General features: G+C 36.6%; 1 protein-coding gene across 1 annotated transcript in view; it reads left to right on the plus strand.

The window, feature by feature from the left end:
- Positions 1-21,175, plus strand: part of SLC30A8 (solute carrier family 30 member 8) — a 244,935-nt gene that overhangs the window by 167,213 nt on the left and 56,547 nt on the right. Inside the window, exon 2 of the mRNA XM_058444414.1 lies at positions 9,716-9,793. The gene's annotated coding sequence lies outside the window, so the exon portion shown is untranslated. The remainder of the gene's footprint in view (positions 1-9,715; positions 9,794-21,175) is intronic.

The following is a 21,175-nucleotide window of genomic DNA, read 5'->3' on the forward strand; positions in this document are numbered from 1 at the left end:
TCAAGCGTGATCACATGCAGTTTTGTGGAGTCAGCACTTTCTTTGTTTCATTGACTGTTGATTACTTCATTAACTCACTACTTATCTCCTGAGTGTTTTACTATTTGTTCAGCACTACAGGTAGAAAAAGTGGGTCAAGCATGACTGTTCTTTTATTCAGTCAACCTCTATTTATCGAGCACCTACTATGTGCCAAGCAGTGGGGATATAAAGATGGTAGCCATAGTCACTGCCTTGTATAATCTTGCTACTCATATTGTGGTGAGGGGACCAAGAGCATCAGTATCTCCTAGGAGTTTGTTAGAGAAATACAGGCAAACAGAATCAGCTTTTAACCAGGATACTAACAAGATCCCTGGGCAATTTGTATGCACATGAAAGTCTGAGAGGCAAAGTTCTAAGCAGACTTATGTCATGGTGAGTTTAGTGGGAAAATAACGAACTAGTGGTTTAGAAGTCTGACTAATACTGGTTGCCAGCTTTCTGCTCTGATGCTTGTAATGGAATGGAAGCAAGTCATTTTTCCATGTTATGACTCAATGTATTATCTTCAAAATAGAGATAATATTATCTGCCCTTCCTCTCTCATGTGTTATTATGAAGATGAGATAAGAAAATAGTTGCAAAAGTGTAAGTGTTATCCAAAAGTAAGATATTGCTATTGTAACATTTAAGGTTTGGAGAAGCTTCTGTATACTAAGCCTGGCTGCATTGCCCAGGAACTGGAATTTTATTCTGATTTAACAATTGCCTGCATTGTGATTCTGTGTTAAGGCATTCTTATCTCTACCATTCAGAGATGTGAGTAACAGGCTTGCAAAGGCGCCAGCATGCAGAGATGTTCTAGTGCTTGTTAGCTCTAGTTATACAGAAGATGTTGTGCTAGACATTTTATGTATTCAACTCATTTCAATAAAACTTAATGAGGGTTTGTCTACTTGGAAAATCTTTGGGGTATGGCATGCTTGGTTCCTGCCTTCAAGTGGTGTTTAAGATGGTGAGGTAATATACAAAATAATTGTAATTCATGATACAATAATGTAGATGCACTGAGTGTGGTTCAGACAATAGGTGAAGACATGGGCAGATTTATGAAACACAGAAGATTTGTGAAACAGGAGGACAACAGATTACCTAAAGATTATGTTTTTATCATCTGCTTCTTTAGCAAACTCGCAGGGCAGCTGGGTCATGAGACCTCCCAGATGTTGGAGAATAGTATCACTAGATTACTGGAAAATGATGACCTGGCTCCAGGTACAAACAAATGCCCTGTCTTAGCCATCAAGTTGGAGAATTCAGACACACAGCACTTAGAACAGAGCTCTTTTTCTTTCCAAACATTTATATTGTTTCTCCAGGAAAGGGCTGTCCTACTGCTTGTCTACATTTAGGAATAATTATTAGATGAAATGAGATTAGGATTTGAATGAAAAAAACTGCCCATGTTCAATTGACAAGGACCATCACTGAACCCATACCTTCCTGTCTATATATCCCCTTCCACCTTGCCCCTCTGAACTACTATTCGGATTCCACGACACAGAATTTGAACACTAAGGGAGTATACTTGCTGAAGTAGCAACAATTTGGTGATGACAGAGAGCAGAAAATCAATCTAGAGAAATTAAGTTTCCTTACAGAACATTTAAGCCCTGGGGTAATCACCAGAGTGAATTCACCCATCAAAGGCTAAGCTGACCCCCGTCAGCTTTAAATCCCTAGCCCTCCTACTAAAACTGTTTCATATGATAGTGAATTAATTGGCTGTTAAGTAAGCCAAAGGGTCTCGATTTCCTACCTCTGCTGATTCAGCAGATTCTTATCTAAGATTTAAGAGACTGGAGTCTACTGAGAGAAAAAGTGGGGGTGTTCAGAAAGCCACTCTTTTGTAAGTTATGCTTCCCCAGCTATAAAATATTCCATAGCAGGGTGAAAATGACCAACTTCAGCCTCCAGAATCACAGAAGCTGGGAGCAGCCTCAGAAATGGGAATGTAGAGATCTGAATTAGGCTCTATAAGTTAATCGCCTTCTTTGTCTTTCTCTCTTCTGTCCTCTCTCTCTCTCTCTCTCTTTCTGTCTTAGAGACAGGGTCTTGCTCTGTCACCCAAGCTCTAGTGTGGTGGCTACAGTGATCATAGCTCACTGTAGGCTCAAACTCCTGGGCTCAGGTGATCCTCCTATCTCAGCCTCCTGAATAACTGGGACTACAGGCTTGTGCCACCATGCCTGGCTAATTTTTGAATTTTATTTTTTGTTTATAATTTTAGTTTTTATTTTTATTTTTTGTAGAGACAGGGTCTCATTCTGTTGACCAGGCTGGTCTTGAACTCCTGGTCTCAAGCTATCCTCCTGCCTTGGCCTTCCAAACTGTTGGGATGATAGGTGTGAGCCACAGTTCTCATCTAACCTTCTTTGTCTTCTTAAATAGAAAACCAGCAGGAGGAACTGCTCTGGTTGGTATGTGATGTAAAGTGAAAATAGTGAAAAGTTGTCTTTGCCCAGCATCATCCCTGTCTGCCATTTTGATCCTCTTTTCTCCCATCAATCTTCTGTTCTAATTTTCTTTGTTCCTTTTTGGGGTACTTCTTCTCTTGTCCTACTGCCATTTTGAACTCCCTTGGTTCCCCCCCGCCAAGGTTCTTCACCAATTCTGCATTTTGCTAGCAGCAGTAAGTATTCTCTTTACAATCATTCTTTCATTATTATAATTTTATTTCTCTCCACGAATAAGCATTGAGCACATTCAGAAGATAAACACATGTTTTTTCCTCAGTGAAATTCCTTTTGGGTGAGAAAGTCATATGTCAGTCAAGCAAATTAGTGAATTAGGTTAATTCCAGTTACCAATAAATGCAAAAGAGTTAAACAGTTGGAGGTCTGAAGATGAAGGTGAAGGATTAGGAGCCACTTTCTTCAGAGAGGGTAGGGAAGGGCTCATTGAGGCTGTGGCATATGAACTGAGATCTAATCAATGAGGAGGGGCCAGCTGTTCTGAGATGTGGGGAGGCTCATTCCATAGAGAGGAAATGCAGACGCAAAGCCATTGGAAGTGCTTGAGGGTGGGCTGACAGGAAGGGGAGTTTTGGGACTTGTCTGGAAGTTGCATTTGCAGAGCAAGCACATTGTTTTGCTTATATTGTGTGTTGGTTGTGCGTTTATATTACGAGCGGCGTAAGGAGGGTTAGTAGAGATTTTTATGGAGGGGAGAAGAGCTCCCCTACCAAACTTCTGTACACCCTTTCTTGAAGACTTTGGCAAAGACTCAGATAAAAACAAGAAATGACAATAGGACCAGTGTGGTTGGAGTTTGCTGTGTTTGGGCAAGGTGGGATGACCTGAGGCCTAAGAAGTCTACAAGGCCTTACAGGTAGGCAGTGATGGCAAGGCATTTGAATTTTGTTCTGTGTGTGATGGGATGGCACTGGAGGGCTTTGATTAGAAGTGACAGAATGGTGATTTTCATGTTTTGATCTAAAAAATACCCAATTCACAGGCAGCTCCAGAATATGATTAAACTGAACTAAAATACTAAAACAATACTGATGTCACGGACAATTGAAATTCTGTATAATTAATTACCATTTATGATTACTGAAGCTAGGAATGGCATATTGTGTGACTCCTGTTTATAAGGCAATGGCTCAGATGAAATGCAAAATAGAATAAAGGCAATTCTAAGTATCTTAGCTGTAAGTGTACTCTTTCTATTCTGCTCCAAAAAACATATCAGAATGCACGAGTAGCATAATTATGGGTACTACTTTCAGGTGTGCCTGGATTTTATGTAAAGAATTAGAATTAGAACTCTTCATTACACATTACTCCCAGCATGCCTCCCAAACTGGTAGGTAACCTGTCTGTCCTTGAAGTTACTCTTTTTCTTCTTGCCACCATCAAAGTCTTTTCTCAGGTACCCATCACAGTGAAATCAGGAAAGTTCTGATGGTTTTGTTTACACTCAAGTGTCCACAGGAGACAGTGACTTAATATGTTTATTCTCTAAGAATGTGCATTTGAATAGGAGCAATGGTTTCATGTGAGTGAATGCAAGTACGAGTCAAGGTTATAGAAGGCCAGTATTTGGGCAAGAGCCCTTCTTAAGTCCTGAAACTACCCCACCTATACAATCCTAAGGGTTTAGAATACTGTTTCTTCCTACACCTTGTGGCTTCTACGCCCTTAGAAGTGAATGCTGTAGCCCTCCAGAAATGCCTGAGACTCAAAAGGTAATGAAAAATAATTTGTAGCTATCAGCGTTTTTGTCTTTCCGAGGAAAGACCCATCTTTAGAATAATTTCTCTTTATATGAAGCAAAAGCGCTCTTCTGAATAATGCAAAACCACTAACAGTTAAAACAATAGCTGATACTGTAGTATTTTCTGTGTGCCAGGCTCTTTTCTAAGCACTTATTTATATTAACTTATTTAATCCTGCAACAACCCTATGTAACAGGTATTATTGTCATCCCAATTTTATGAACCAAAAAAAAGACAGTTATGGTAAATTCATATACTCTAAATATGTGGATAATTTAGGAGTTCTGAATATGTAACATCACCTCAGTAAGAGCTTCAGCCACAGAGTCAGGTCCCAGAGGATCCGATTTATTAATTACTAAACTCATTTCTGCAGAATGCACCAAAGGCTTCCACTGTTGGGAAGGAAGATCCTTTATGAAAAAAATTTTAGTCTTGTTAGAGAGTGCAATAAAGCTATGGGGAGGTTTTCAACTTTTAATGATTGAACAGTGAAATAGAATTTCAGATGAATCCCCCGATGTAATTTATATTGTAATGTTTTACACTGCTTTATGTACAGATGTCAGGAAAGATGGCTCTAAATGAATTTTCTAGGACTTAAGGGAGAGCTTGCAGTTCTAGCTCTAGGGATGAAGGCCTGTCTTCATCTCAGCAGGGAGCTACGAACATCTCACGAACCAATATGATGAAATCTTCTTTAAAACCTGAAAAGGTCAGAGGTAAAAAGTCCATTCAGACTAAATGTTTGACATCTAAGGTAAAATTGTAAGTTAATGCTAACTTTCCTGCTCTGCAAATTCTTTGCAGAGGCCTAATTTGAAAAGGACAATCCAAGTTTTGATTACCTGTATCAGAAATAATGTTCTGGAAAAGGTTTCAGATAGGCTCTACTTGTAGGCTAAGATAAACTTGAATGTGATGCTGAGATACTGTCTTTTCCTTATGAACATGAGCAAGAATTTATTTGTTAGAGGTCACCAAAATTGTGTGATTACTCTTGTTGTAACTTCTTAAAGACTTAGCTATTGCAAATTTAACTCAGAAACATTTTGGGTTACTTTTTCAGTTCAGATGATACACCTTCTCTCTGTCTCAAAAAAAAAAAACCAAAAAACAAACAAACCTTGCAAAATAACAGTTGCTCACAGATAAAAGCAACTGCCCATCTGTCATCATTGGTCTTTTAAAACCACAAGTTGTCTTTCTAATTTCTCTTCAACTTTTGACATACAACTCAAAACACCTTTTCACAGACAGGTTATATGGTTATTTCAAATACTGTCTAAAAACTCTATAAAGAGATTTGATTAAATTGGAAGCACAGATGACTGATACTCTTAAAATAATTGCTGCCTTAGTGATTCAACATGTGAGCTCTGCCATTTATTACACTTTTAAGTGAACTAATCTAAATTAAAATCTTCTAAGATCAATAGCTCATTTTTTTTTTTTTTAACCACGGAGCATTCTTAATGCATTGCCAAGCCAGATAAGTCATATTTTCAGACCTTGAAAGTCTACAGCAGCCTAATGTATATTTGGTAGCATATTTTACAGCAGGCTCCTTTTTTTTTGCACAAATATATTAAAAAATAGCCATTCCAAGTGTGTCTCAAAACACATCTAGTTCCTTTTCTAAGCATACCTCCTCACTTGAAAGATATCATTATTATATTTTGATGTTTAAAACTACTTATCAATCTGGTCTTTTATTAACTGAACAACAATTTGAGTCATTCATCTGCATTGCTGTCAGGTGATGGTAAAATTCTGGCAAATTTATAGAAAGAAAATAGTGTAAACAATTCAGTTAACATTGAAACTCACTCAGAGATGTAGTGTTGGAATAAGGCAAATTCTTATGGGCCTCTGAGACAGGCCTAATGTCTGTGGGGATTCAGACTGGGTGGAAGTTAACTATGTTAGCCTCCTTTTGTTTGGCTCCCATGGTAAGGAATACAGAGGCCTAATTTGAAAAGGACAATCCAAGTTTTGATTACCTGTATCAGAAGTAGTGTTCTGGAAAAGGCTGCAGATAGGCTGTACTTGTAGGCTAAGAGAAACTTGAATGTGATGCTGAGATACTGTGAGGCTAGCAGTAAACAATCATCTCGGAGATCCATTATGTTCACAAAGCAACTCCCAGCTTTGGCTGTCGTCTTCAACACCTTTAGTTCATCTGTTTTGTGTTAGGGAATTACTGGAGATCCACCTTGGGCTAGAATCTTTGGGGGAGTCGGTCCATATTGCTTTTTTCCCCCCATCTTCATAATTTAGATTGAGTTTCTAAAGGAAAGGGGAAAGGAGACTGCTGGCCAATGCCAGGGTTTTGGCTGCTGAAGTATCCTCCCCATTTGCCACACCCACGTTAGTCCAAGAGGAAGTCAAGGGGAATGAGAGAAGACTACATTCTTTTAGGAATTACTCTACGTGATCACCCCTTCAGTCACTCTTCTTCTGTGCCACAACCTCCCCTGCCCCACCTTACTCCCATATCACATCATCTGGGTGTATGCATAATCATGAAGTTTAAGTTTTCTTCTGCATGGCTAATATATAACGCTTTATCCTTAAAACCCTTGCAGGAGACAGTTTTGGGAGATGGTAGAAGCTATAGTACAGCAGTGCTATATTAAGATAAATGTAAGGTGTTTTTAGAAATAAATTCAGTAAAGTTGTAGGATATAAAATCAACATATAAAAATCAGTTGTGTTTCTGTACATGTATACACTGACCATGAACTATCAGAAAAGGAAATTAAGAAAACAATCCCATTTACAATAGCATCAAGAATAAAATACTTAGGAATAAACCAGAGGTAAAAGACTTATATGCTGAAAACAACATAACATAGATGAAAGAAAAGACATAAGTAAATAAAAAGACATCTTGTGCTCATAAATTGGAAGACTTAATGTTGTTCAAATGTGCATACTACCCAAAGTGTCTAACAAATTCAATGCAATTTCTGTCAAAATTACAATGGCATTTTTTGCAGAAATTGAAAAAAATCCTATAATTTGTATGGAAACACAAATGACCCTAAATAACTAATCTTGAGAAAGAACAAAAAGGAAGGTATCACACTTTCTGATTTTAAAACATATTTCATATCTGTAGTAATTAAAATAGTATAGTACTTACATAAAGGCAGATATACAGACCGATGGAACAGAATAGAGATCCCACAAATAAACCCACACATATATAGTGAACTGATCTTTGACAAGGTTGCCAAAAATACATGATGGGGAAGGGATAGTGTCTTCAACAAATGATGTTGGGAAAACTCAATTACAACATGCAAAAGAATGAAATTGCACCCTTATTTTAAACCATACACAAAAATCAACTCAAAATGGGTTAAAGATTTAAACGTAAGACCTGAAACGGAAGAAACCATAGGAGGGAAAACTTTACAGTATTGGTCTTGGGAATGATTTGTTTGATATGACACCAAAAGCATAGGCAACATAAGCTAAAATGGACTAGTGAGACTACATCAAATTAAAAATCTTCTGCACAACAAGGGACACAATCAACAGAATAAAAAAGGCTACCTACATAATAAAGGAAAATGTTTGCAAACCATATGTCTGATATGGGGTTAATATCTAAAATATATAGGGAACTTCTAAAAAAAAAACTCTAAAATCAACAAAAACCCAAAACCTCTGAACCCAAATAACCTGGTTTAAAAAAGGGGCAAAGGGCTTGAATAGACATTTCTCCAAAAAATACATTCAAAAGGCCAATAAGTATATGAAAAGATGCTCAATATCACTAATCATCAGAAAAATGCACATGAAAAGCCACAATGAAATATCACCTCACACCTGTTAGGATGGCCATCAAAAACAAACACACACACAAACAAAAAATAAGTGTCTCTGAGGTTGTGGAGAAATTGGAACCCTTACTCACAGTCACTGGGAATGTATAGTGTTGCAGCCACTATGGAAAATAATAATATGAAGTTTCCTCAATAAATTAGAAATAGAACTATGGGATCCAGCAATCATACTTCTAAGTATTTAGCCTAAATAATAGAAATCAGTATCTCAAAGAGATATTTGCATTCCCGTGTTTATTGAAGCATTTTTCACAATAGCCAAGATGTGGAAGCAGCCTAAACATTCATTAATGGATGAATGGATAATGAAAACGTGGTATATACATACAATGGAATATTATTCAATCTTAAAAAGGAAGAGGATCCTGCTGTCTTAGTCCATTCAGACTAATATAACAAAATACCACAAACCAGGCTGCTGATACACAACAGAAATCTATTTCTCATAGTTCTAGAGAGTGGGAATCCAAGATCATGATAATGGCAGATTCAGTGTCTGGGGAGGGCCCACTTTCTAGTTCCCAGATGGTGCCTTCTTGCCACGTCCTCACATGATTCTCTCTGGTGCCTCTTTTATAAGGACACCAATCTCATTCATGAGGACTCTGCCTTTATGAACTGAATCACCTCCCAAAGATGCCACCTCCTAATACTATCGCATTAGTGATTAGATTTAAACATGAATTGGAGGGGTACACAAACATTGAGACTGTAGCACCTACCTACGCTGCAACGTGGATGAACCTTGAAGACATTCTAAGTGAAATAAGCCAGTCACAAAAGGACAAATACTGCATGATTCCATTTATACGAGGTGTCTAAAACGGTCAAACTCAGAAGCAAAAAGTAGAATGACAGTTGCCAGGGATTGTGGGGGAGGGGGAAATGGTGAGTTGCTGTTGAGTGGGTATGAAGTTTCAGTTAAGCAACATGGAAAATTCTAAAGACCTAAACATTGTGCTGATAGTTAACAATACTATACACTCAGAAAAATTTGTTAAGAGAGTAGGTCTCATGTTTTTCAGAATAAAAAACATATAAAATGTAGTTTGTCGCTATCCTCTATGATATGTGGAATTTAACTGAAACGGATATCAGGGTATTAGAGTGGTCCTTTCTATGTCATATTGCTTTATTGGGTGTTTATACTTAAGCTAATTACTAATTAGTAACTGAGGCTTAGAAGCAGTGATAAGACTGGCCTTTGTATGGCCTATAGACTTATTCTAATTGCTTTATAGTAGGATTGTATGTGGGAAATTAAGATTAAGAGAATTGCTTACAGCTGCAACATTTAGGCCCTGACATCCTTTAATAATAGGTGACATGTCTTGAGAGCTTATGAAGTGTTAGGCACTATTCTAAGCACTATTCATTCATTATCTCACTTGATAATTATACAATACAGTAAGTTGGATACTATTTTAATTGTCCACCTTTTACATGTAAGGAAACTGATTAAATCACTTTCCCAAAGTTATCTAGCTCACGAATGGCAGAACTGGGATTCAAACCCAGGTCTTTCACCTACAAGGCTTGTAACTCTTAACCATCTAACCTTTCCCTCTCCTTTTCTGTTCTCTTCATTGCTTCCAAGAGCTGGGCTTACCATCTACAAGCACTCTTCATCTGAGTACTGACATCTACTGTGGCCCCAAATGAATGCACAGTTGAGGTAGGCAATTTTAAACATTGTCTTACTCTCTTTTAGTGGAACCTGGTTATAGGCCACATGCCACACTCAAGCTCTGGGTGTTTTATGAAGAGCTCCCTTATTGAAGTCTAAGTCTCTTTTCTGGCAAGGATCACAGAGCTTTGTCGTGTCGTTGGTGTCCTTGTTGAAGATCAGACTGCCTTTCTTCCACAGAGGACCACAGTCTCCTTTCCCCTCTGTGGACTCTGCTCCTCTGTTTAGAAGTCCTTAAGTCAATTGCTTCCCAAATCATGATGAAGCTTGTGATGGTTTTTGAAATGTACTGGGCATTCCTTTATATTATTAGAATATACACTCCACTGGAGAGGAACCAGTTGGTCTTATTCACTGTTGCACCTTTATCACTAAGCCCATTGCTTGGCATGGACTAGGCGCATAATGAATATTTGTTGAATGAATTAATGGGAAGTTTCTCCATCTTCTGTCTCACCTTAGAGGGCAGACCTCAGGTCAGGCTTCATCTCCTTTACTTTCATCATTTGCTCCTTGCCACTGGGAAACTAACCACCCTCTTCTGGGTCTAAGTTTTAATAATGGCAACAGACAGGATGTGTCTACATTTAAACCTTCTAATTTATTCAGATGACACAGAGACTAAAGGTCTACTCCCTGACCAAATACCTTCATGTTTTAAAAATGTAATCTAGCTGATTTTATGCAATGCATAAACAGACATCAGAATGAGACTAAAGGATGACATTTACATAAACAGGCTATCAATATTAAAATAGCATGAAGGAATCTTTAAATGTAGCATTAATTAGAAACCTGAACTAATTTCATTATTAGGCATTGATACCCTGGGAAAATGATCATACTTCTTGAAATGTGGAAATAAAAGTTTATGAGATACTTTTTGTGTGAAGAGTAATATAAAAGTGTCATAATGTAAAGCAATATTTGATTTTTAAAATTATACTTTATAGCAATTACATATTTTACTTTGTCATTTTTAATGGCTTTTTTGAGGTGTAATTCACCTACAATAAAGTTCACTTAAGTGTATAATTCAATGATTTTTAGTAAATTGACAGAGTTGTATAATATCACATTTTAATTTTATAACACAATATGTCATTCTTAATGTACTTCACATTAAGATCTGCTGTACAACATAGTTATAGTTGCTTATTTTAATTTCTCAATTCATTTATAAATGACTGAAAGGACATTGAAGATTTTGGAAACTATTGATGAGGAAATTGAACAAAGAGCTTGCATTGGGTATTGGCTAGTGCAGTTGGTATGTTAACTTGCTGTGGGGAATCCTCTCATCTCTCACCCTTGGTGTGCACATTCTTACTATATCTTTGAGAAGCAAGTGCCTGATTAATTTCAACATGATAGGCTCTTGACAGGAGATGTCCCAGGAGAGGCAAAGCTGGGGAAAAGTGTGGATGGGAGTTAGGACCAACTGATTCCCAGGAGCACATTTTCCAAAAGTAGTGCCTTTTCATGCATTGAGACTCATATAGATTATTGTGAAAGGGTAGAACCTGTTTTATGAGATCATTCCTGTGATTGTAAAAACTGGTCTAGGGAGATGAATCTTTAGTTATAGGGAGAGGGGAGTAAAGGATTGTGCCATGCTTTTACAGTAAGAATATTATATTAGTCAGAAGAGGCTAGTTGATGCTGCACAAACAAATGAGCAATAGATCTCAGATGCTCACAGCTACAAAGATTTGCTTCCCCTCATGTTACAAGCCCAATGCAGGTCAGTAGAGAGGCTCTGCTGATTCATTGTTACAATTCCTGCACCCGGGCTCATGCAGGCTCAATTTCCACACAGGCTTTCATGGTTGCCACAGCAGGCAAAATCAGTGCTGTGGGATCTCACATTGGCATTTAAATACCTCCACCAAAAAATAATTCATACGACTTTCATTCTCAACCCACTGGGAAGAATTAGCAACATGACCACATCCAATCTCCAATCTCAAAAGGGCAGAGAAGTCCTCCCTTGTATCCAGAAAAAAAAAAAAAAAAAAAGATTAGAAAATCAGTGAATAACGGTAAAGGAACAGAAAATCAAATACTGCATGTTCTCACTTATAAGTGGGAGCTAAACATTGAGCACATTATGTACATAAATATGAGAACCATAGACAGTGTGGACTACTAGATGGGGGAGGGTGTGGGCTGAAAAACTACCTATTGGGTACCGTGCTTACTACCTGGATGACGGGATCCATACCCAAAACCTCAGCATTCCACAATATCCCCATGTAACGTACCTGTACATGTACCCCTTGTATCTAAAATAAAAGTTGAAATAAAAAATCAGTAAAGATTATTACATACATAGCATCTAATGAAATGAAGGAAAACATCAACAATAAAAAAATATTGAGATACCAAAATTCTAACATCAGAGTTTCTTTTTAGTGAAAGAACTCTTTTCATTTGGGAAAATAATTTGATATGCATCTTGGGGTGAGGGTTAAGAACTAACAAACTGAGCAACCGATCTCCAGGTAGTTTAATCAGAATATATACAGGATTTTTATCAGAATAAGTTGTTTTGGTGTTGCCATGATTGCATTTGAGATTCTTGAATCTAGTCTCCAAATTTGGATATGTAGTTTTGTCTTACGGGTTTTGGTAATTTTCATTTACTCCATTCTTTTACAGTTTTTATCATTCTTTCTCCATTTTACATGAGCCCAGATTTGTGTGACTCTAATGTGGTCAGCAGAGGAACCAGTAGTTTATGCCACTAATTTCCATTCCTACTTCTTGAGCCTCGGACAGCACTAACATGTTAGGAATGTCTTTTTAGCTCAAGAGAAAAATTCACCAAATATTTTTGTGAATGGAGATGTGTATGGGAAACTTGTGCTATTAGCAGGAGTGGCACTATGAGGGACCTCCATCAGCAGCATCTCTTGAGGTCGGAAAATCAGTGTGGCTAGGATGCTTGGAAATGAAAAGCTTCCTGCTCCAGATTTCGCCAGGTGGTTGTGCCCTTTACTAATTTCAGCTGCAGTTACAAGAATGATAAAATGGAAAAATAAATATTTGTGCAATGACTGAGAAAAGCCAATTAGTTTTGCACCAATGAGAAATAATGTAGAACTCCTCATGTCTCATAATAAATTGGCTCTCTCCACATATATTTAAGACTGCCTATATACAGTACAAATGTACTTAAATTTAAATAGCACTAGAATAAAACATATTCTGCAAGTTTTAGTTAAAAAAGAGGCAATATAATTTCTGTATTTTAGGAAGAAAAAAATTAAAATAGGATCTGTAATAATAGGATCTGGGTGTATAATAATTGATCTAGTGAATGTCAGAGTTTTTTGTTTTCTCCAAGAATGCATCAGCTTCAACGATCTTCTCCTCTCTCTAGCTGTGTTTTTTCCCCCTCAAGGAAGCACCGAAGAAACTAAAACCTGCCAGTTAGCAATGCAATTTAAAGCTTAATATTCTTGCAAACTCCAAATATTATTTTTTTATGGCAAAAAAAGTCCAATCGAGTATAGCTTTTCCTCCATGTTACTTGACTTGACAACTGGATCTCAAAGTACTTTGTGATTTTCTTTTTTATTTGATGAGGCAGAATTGCCTACATGATAACAGGCTGGTTTTATGTATGAAGTATTAATATGATAGTCTTTATTTATTAAGCAATTACTATGAGCTTTATATATGAAATTTACTTTATCTAAATTATTGCATTTAATTTTTATAAATATCTTAGAGAAATTAGGATTAGAGAAAAATCATTTATCCCCATTTTATATATAAGAAAACAGGTTCAGAAAGATTTTGACTACCTGGTTGGTGAATGGTACCCAAGTCTTCTGACTTCAAAGGCTTTACTCTGAATCACTCACTATGTAATGGCTTTCTCATCAGTACATTCCATCCATTATCCACCAACCCATCCATCCATCCATTTATTGATTTATAAAAAATATATTCTTCACCCATGATATGCCAGATGCCGTTTATGAAGAACTGGGGAAACAACAGTGTGGAAAGAGCTGAAGCCCCTAGCCACTAACAGCTTATATTTTCATAGGAGTAGATGAGATGAGAAACAAACAAACAAAATTAAAGATGGAAGACAGATAGCAATAAGGGTGCTGAAAGGAATGAAGAGCACAGTGTGGAAGGGAAAAACTCGAAATAGCTGAGCTCACTGTGCTTCTCACAGGGGGGTCTGAGAGGGGCTGTCTGAGGAGGTGATATCTGGCAGGATGAGAATGCAGCATCTGTGTGCACAGCTCTCCCAGCGGGAGAGCACATGTTCCAGGCAAAGGCGACAGTACTGGGGCGTCTAATAGCACCATTTCCAGGTAACTGAAGCTTACTCTTGAGTGCCCATTTTAAAAGCAGAGTAGCCAGTTCAGTGGAAACTGTCTACAATTCATTACACACCATACTGCTTTCTAGAAGACAGGCCACTGGACCTGTCCTTGGGTTTTTGTTTATGACATTAACCACAGGCATATAAATGTATTCATTTTAGCTAAGCATCTCTAAAGCCTAATTGGTATGCATTCCAAATTATTTTTGAAACCTAGGAAAAAGAAGTCTCATGTGGAAGTTCTTAGGGAAAAATGATGGGCAGCTCACACTTATAATTAGTCTTTTCACATTACTTAATGTTTTAAATTACTTTTTCTTTGGTAATCTTCCCATTTCCTCTCATCTACTGAATAATAAGCTGCTGAGTGTTTGTAAACACTATGCTGAAGAGCAATAACTAAAACTCTTCATGAAAGAGATCTGCAGTGTAGAGCAACAAAGATAATATTGCCCTTAGGTTGTTGGAAGAGACGTTATTTCTTGTGCTCTGTCATTGTCTCTCGCAATTAGACTAAGCAGGAAAAGATTCACCTTCTTGTGACATTTTCCTGAAAGAGAGGAAAATATTTGAATTTATGTGACAAAGTAAATGTATCATTTTAAGTTGTCTAACTGTTCAGCACAATGTTATAAGTTTGTATCTGTAATTCCAGGCTCTAGAGAATATTAAAGCCAATGAGAAATTATCGGATGATGTGTGGTGTGTGATGTTGTTTTTGATTGACAGAGTCAGATCTAATAATCCCAGGGGCTAAGATAGGTGTTTCTAATTTTTAGTGTTGATACTGAAGGTAACTGGCCTGGAGGTATTCACTTTTTTCCTTCCTCCGTCTTTATTCTGGTTTTATGAATGAATTTATATACTTTAAGGATAAAATGTTGGCAATGCTGTGTGACATTTTGCTAGCTTGCAATGAGTTGTATATCACCCAGTACCAAATGTATTTCTTTTCAAAGGAAATTATCTCTTATATTATAAATTCTCAGAGAGCAGAAGTTACATCTGTCTAAATTGCTTGAGTATAGCATCAGCTTAGAGCTTAGCCATTAGAAGTAGGAATTTTGTTAAGGCATAGATAGAAGAGGACGTGGCGATTGTTGGGTTGAGCAATTACCTGAGTTATCTCCTAGGGCTCCTTGCTTTCTCCTTTCAGTTTTCTGCCAGTGAAAAACTACTTCTGTGAACTGTAGTCTGTTTAATCTGCTAGTAAACAAGAGGTGAGTGAGAAGTGGGTGTGCACTTGCTGACTTATGGGGAATTATGGCACAGTGGCCACAAACATCACATCTTCCCAGTCCAGGAGGCAAAGGACTAGGAGTTTCCTAGCAGCTGCCACAGGAAAGGAAATAGTCTCATTATTGATGCTTCATTACTGATGCTACCTTATAGTCACCAGACTGCTGTCTGGCAAATTTGGTATAAAAAGGTGTGTATGTGCACGCGCGTCTGTGTGCATGCTCATAAATACACAAAGAATTTGATAAAGACATTCAGAATATTCTTTTAAAAAATAATATGCTCCCTATGTTATTGCCTAGGGTAAGAAGAAGACTTGCTGCCCACTGTCTACACTCTTGAAATTTAAAACACCTTGCTGAGCACATGTGTTACTTTTTAAATTAAAAAAAATGTTAAAAGTTTTATTTAGCTGGCAGTTAATTGGTAGTACAATTTATTTATTTTAGCAAGAAATGACTTCTCAATCCTTAGCGTAAATAGTGTACACAACAAAATACTTGGGAAGTGTTTCCTTTAGTCTGAAGGAGAAAGGGGATTATTTTTACTGACAAGAGCCTTCTGAAGTTTCACAGTGGTGTCATTCACTTTTTTTCTGGTTAGGAAATTGGGGCAGAAAGAAGCAAATATATTCAGTGACACACTGAAAATCAGTGAGAGGGAAAGAATTCAAACTCACAGCCTACAAATATACCAACTGAATGCATTCAGCATGAAAACATGTTAGTTTCAGCAGTAACATGAGTTAAAATGGGTGCTTGGGCTGGATTCAGGTGTCAAGTGTGCTAGTCTTGAGAAGAACTATCCTCAGAGCAGAATTTAATACACTGTTGGGTAGCAATTAGATAATCACATCTACCCAGCAAGAAGTTTCAATTAGTAGCTAATGACTGTGTTGAATAAAAGTAGAATGCTCCAGGACTTTTCATCTGGCCAGTTAGCACTGCAATGGATGTGTTTGAGCAGACAATGAATCCGTTGTGCTCAAACTTTAGGACTAGTCAGTGTACCTCACTTTAGTTGGGAGCCTTGTGTTTATTAAAAAGTTAGGAGAAATGACCGTGTGGTATAAAGTGGATTAAAAATAAATGTTCTTCATTTGTTGTCAGCAATATCCATATAATGATGATTCTAAGAAGTGATGGAAAATTAGTATCCACTGGGACATCATTTTACTCATAGAATTGATTTCTACTTTTGTTTCCTTCTATAGGAAAAGTTCAAGGGATGTCTGAGTTTATTATTCACCAGGTTTCTTGGGAAACTAACTTGTGACTAGGAAATGCAAATTATTCCAAATTCCATTCTAACAACTCTTATTAAAAATTTCATATTGCTTTGTCATGTTGATTTTTGTTATATATATGTAATACCTAAAATAGGAAAACATTGTAATTGTGTCCTGATATTAATTTTTAACAGTTTAATATGAAAGTTTAAAATGAAATTTTTATTTTGTGAATGATAACGTATTATATTTCTGGTGGAGACTCAGAGAATAATCTTTGTTTTAGATTCTGAATGGTAAAGGGGAATATTATCCTAGGTATATAAGGCTTTTAAAAATCTTTTGCTAAATACAATGTTTTCAATAATTTGTGTTTGCTTGTTATAATTAAATAAACATTTTTGTTCTCTTTTGGAGTTAGCTGACTGCAAAGGAAATGGAAGCTTCTGTCATCTGCTCACTGATCAATATCTGGGTGACTTGGTCGAGAGTTTAGGGTTGCAAAAGGTGATAAGGTGCCTCACTTGTCTTCATTGGATGCGGATTAAAATAACTCATCTCCTGATGGTAGTGGTGAGATTTGCTACAATTGGATTAGCAGCATTTTAAACTGTAGACTTACTGGAAGCAAATTCACTAATACCAAAAGAAGAGATGAATTAGTTGTAATGCCTTGTGGTTGTGCTTCCAAGCAGGAAAGACAGCTGCCATCCCTTGATGCATTTTGGATTCAATGTGAAAAGCAATGGTTCAGTCTTTCATGGGAAAGCTCTGAGGAAGCTTTGTCTTGTCTCCTGGACTATCTCCTGAGAGAAAGTATTGTCAGCCAGGAGTCAAATAAATCCAGGCCTGGAGATTCAGAGGAGACGATGAGTTTGCCTTTGCTCTGTTGGTATTCATCTGGGAATGCTCTGTGAAAATCCATTTCCCAAAGATGAATTATGATCCCCTAAAACCTTTCACTGAAGGAAAATAAACAGTGCCCATGAAAATTAAATGGTGGCATTCCAGATAATGACAAGAGGGCTCTATTATTATTATTATTATTATTATTATTAAATTTGAGCATTTAATGTTTTAGTTTTCAGTGATGCTCTGTGCATTTATAGACCAAGGAGTTGGAATATTAGAAAGTATATTTTTGTCTACTTTCTATTCTAATGCTTTAAAATAATGGATAGGTTCTTTGTAACCCTCTCTTGCCTTTTTATATAAATAAAATCAAAAGACATGTAGTTGTGAGATTATGAAACCAAAAGGCCATTGTTTTGGAGTTTGTAAGAAATAATCAACCATATCTCACCTAGAGGGTGCTCTTGAGGGTTAATTAGTTCAAATTTGCTGAGTGCTTGGAAAAAGAAGTGTGGTATATGGAGAAGAATTGAAGAAATATACACTTCATAAACATTTCAAGCAGCTAGCCCCAATATTTCTCCCCCCAAAAATAAGGCTAGTTTATTTTTCTGTCATTTATTTGCATCTATGAGACTTAATAAAATATTTCTTTTATTCTTTTAGTATCAATATTTTATCAAGTCTTTCTATTCTTAGCAAATACAAATTGCATTTTCACCAGAACATTTCTACAGCTCAATCTCTTTAAAAATAGAAATAGTAAAAAAAATTATATGGTCCTAATTTATCAAGAAGGAAATAAACATCATATGGCTTTCAGTCCATTTTCAAGCAATGTATAAAATATTGGAAATGGTTTGTGTTTTATACATGTTTACTTTAGATTAAAATAAAATTTTCATAATGCTCTCTAAAATACAATCCAATTAAATTTCTAATGTCTTTGTTTTCACATTTCTAGATGAAACGTCTGAAATACACTGTAGTAATAACCATAAAGCTACCTTGCTAAGAAAATACTACTCAACTTGGAAATAACAAGATCTTTATAGTTATGTGAGAATGCGTGAGTCCAGAATCTTTAGTGGGTGATTACACTAGTTGAGTTTGAATTGCCTCCCCTGTTGTGGAAGACAGCTCCATAGTGACGATCATTCTGAATGGCACTCTACTGGTGAGGGGGTAGAATGAGGCAGACATCAATCTAATTTGAGAAAGTAGAGTCCAGAGGGTTTGAGAGATCTACCCAAAGTCATAGAGCCGATAGCTGAAGTCCCCAGATCTTCCTTTTCGATAACCTTTATTTCCTTGATGGATGCTTCATTCACAGGTAATTCTTAGCCTTCTGCTAAAGCTGGAGCCAGTTTCTCAGCAATAGACAAAACATTTTACTTAGACATGGCCCAGTGTATAGAAACTCACAGTTATATGAAACTGGTTATATATCAGAGACTATGCTAAGAACTTTTATACATATTATCTCTTTTCCTCTTCACAAGAACTCTGTAAGATGGATTCGATTAATACTCCCATTTTACAGGTGAGAAACTGAAAAACACAGTGGTCAGGCAACTTGTTCAAGGTCACATATCTAAGAAAGTGGTCAAACCGGAAACTAAAATTGTCTACCTCACTTGAAAGCCCATATATTAAACCACTTCACCACACTGCCTCTCCACATAAAGCCCATATATTAAACCACTTCACCACACTACCTCTCCACATAAACAGGAAAAAGCAAAACATGATGAAAGTCCACATTTATTATTTAAAAACAGGCACATTTCTATGTCTGATTTAAGAAGATGGTTGCATGCACACATTGCAAACATGAAGTATTTCTGAAATACAAGTTCAAATATGGGGAACACAGATTGTAAGTACTTGGTACTTTAGTATCTAGGGATAATGATGGCAGCTTTTTATAAATCCATATATCCTTTCTACAAGTGAAATATCCAACAATCTTTAAGATACTTATGAAATTATTTTTGCATAAGTATTAGCTACTGTTTGTAACACCCTATTAAGAAATCGTTGCTGACAACAGCTAGGACTGAAGAGCCAAACCAGTTCTTCAGTGATATTGGTGATGTTCTTGTGGCTGACAGAATACTTATTTCCACAGGTAGCTGTTATAGATTGTGTGTTTCCCATTCAGTTACTCTAAGCTTGTGAAGGAGACTGGGTGGAGAGGACAACCTGTAATTCGGGATGGTTTGGAAGCCGGTTGCTTAGGAAACTGAAATGAGCAGCGTAATGCCCACTAAAACCAATGTCAACAGGGGATGGGATTTTCCTTTTTGATCCGAGTTGCTTTCCAAATATATATTCTATGCTGTTTGTGGAGCTCAGTTAGGCCGTTGGCCGTTGGTGGGCAGTTCATGCCAAAGTAGACCAAAGGTTAGTCAAGGAGGATAAGAGATTTTTCATAAATGTTGTGCTGACAAAATATTTGAGAGAGGGAATGATGGTGCAGTTAAAATGAACTTTTAAGAAGATAAGGTGATCAGCAGATGCATATTTTACATAATATAATATGCAATTCTTGATCATAACTTATCTGCATCTATATTTATGGCAGCAAAACTTACTTTTTAAACATAATTTTATTTGCTGTAATCTACTGTTCCCTGTTCTTATGCTACTCACACTGGAAGCTTTGCTTTATGGTAATCATCTTCAAGAGTAACTTTTGGGATTCATAAATCTTTGATGAAAATCATAATTAATTTCCCAATACTTTATAAATACATACATTTTTATTAGTAAATGTAACATACATATCCACACATATATTTTAGGTATCTATATATGTGTGCATATATATTTAAGTTGAACCATATAAAATTGCTGATATTAGACCACATAGGACTTATATAGTTTATCTTATAGACAAATAGAAGAGGTCATAGGATACATTTTTGACAGGGGGTAGCAGTATTTTTTATTGTTTTGCTTGGGTCTCTCCTTGTCTCTTTTCCCATCTTCACTTTTCCCTGTCCTACATCAACCCCATCCTACTCTCACTTTATTCTTGCCTCATAGGCAATCCACATTAACTACCTGGCCTGTATCCTTCACACTCATTATAAATTATATGTCAATTATATGTATGTCAATTATAAATAGACATACATAGATCTGTACATCCGTATTTGTACTAGAGGCAAAGTTCTCACTGAGGAATCTCAAACTTCCAGATTGTTTATTTCCTGTTGATATCTATAGCCAAATATTCTCCTTCCTGATTTGAAAATATTGCTTATCTCTTCTTTTTTGTATTTACCCTTAATGAATTTCAGACTGATTTAAAGTAGTTTCCTCATTTTTTGACATTCATTCACTTGAATTCTATTTCTCTCATCTGTGCTAGAAACTATTCACAAATGATTCAAGCTGTGACGTATGGCAGTGTGTCACATAGGTGGATTAGTAATTCTCTTCTGGTTTTCTACTTTCGCCTCCACAGAATAACTGATTACTTTGTAAGATTAAGAGTAAGAATATACGAGAAAAAATACATTGGTTTTTATTCTGCTAACAGTAGACCCAGGATTTCAATGCTTTCACTTGCAAGGAAAAGGCTCCCCCAGAGCCTCTTAGAGGCTCCCAATTGTATGAGCAAAGTTAAGGATCAGTAAGAGTGGGGTCATATGAGAAGACCTTAGAATTTATGTTATAGATGAGAGTGTTTGAA

The sequence above is a fragment of the Hylobates moloch genome, unplaced genomic scaffold (assembly GCF_009828535.3).
Source record: "Hylobates moloch isolate HMO894 unplaced genomic scaffold, HMol_V3 SCAFFOLD_9, whole genome shotgun sequence".
Classification (NCBI taxonomy): Eukaryota; Metazoa; Chordata; class Mammalia; order Primates; family Hylobatidae; genus Hylobates; species Hylobates moloch.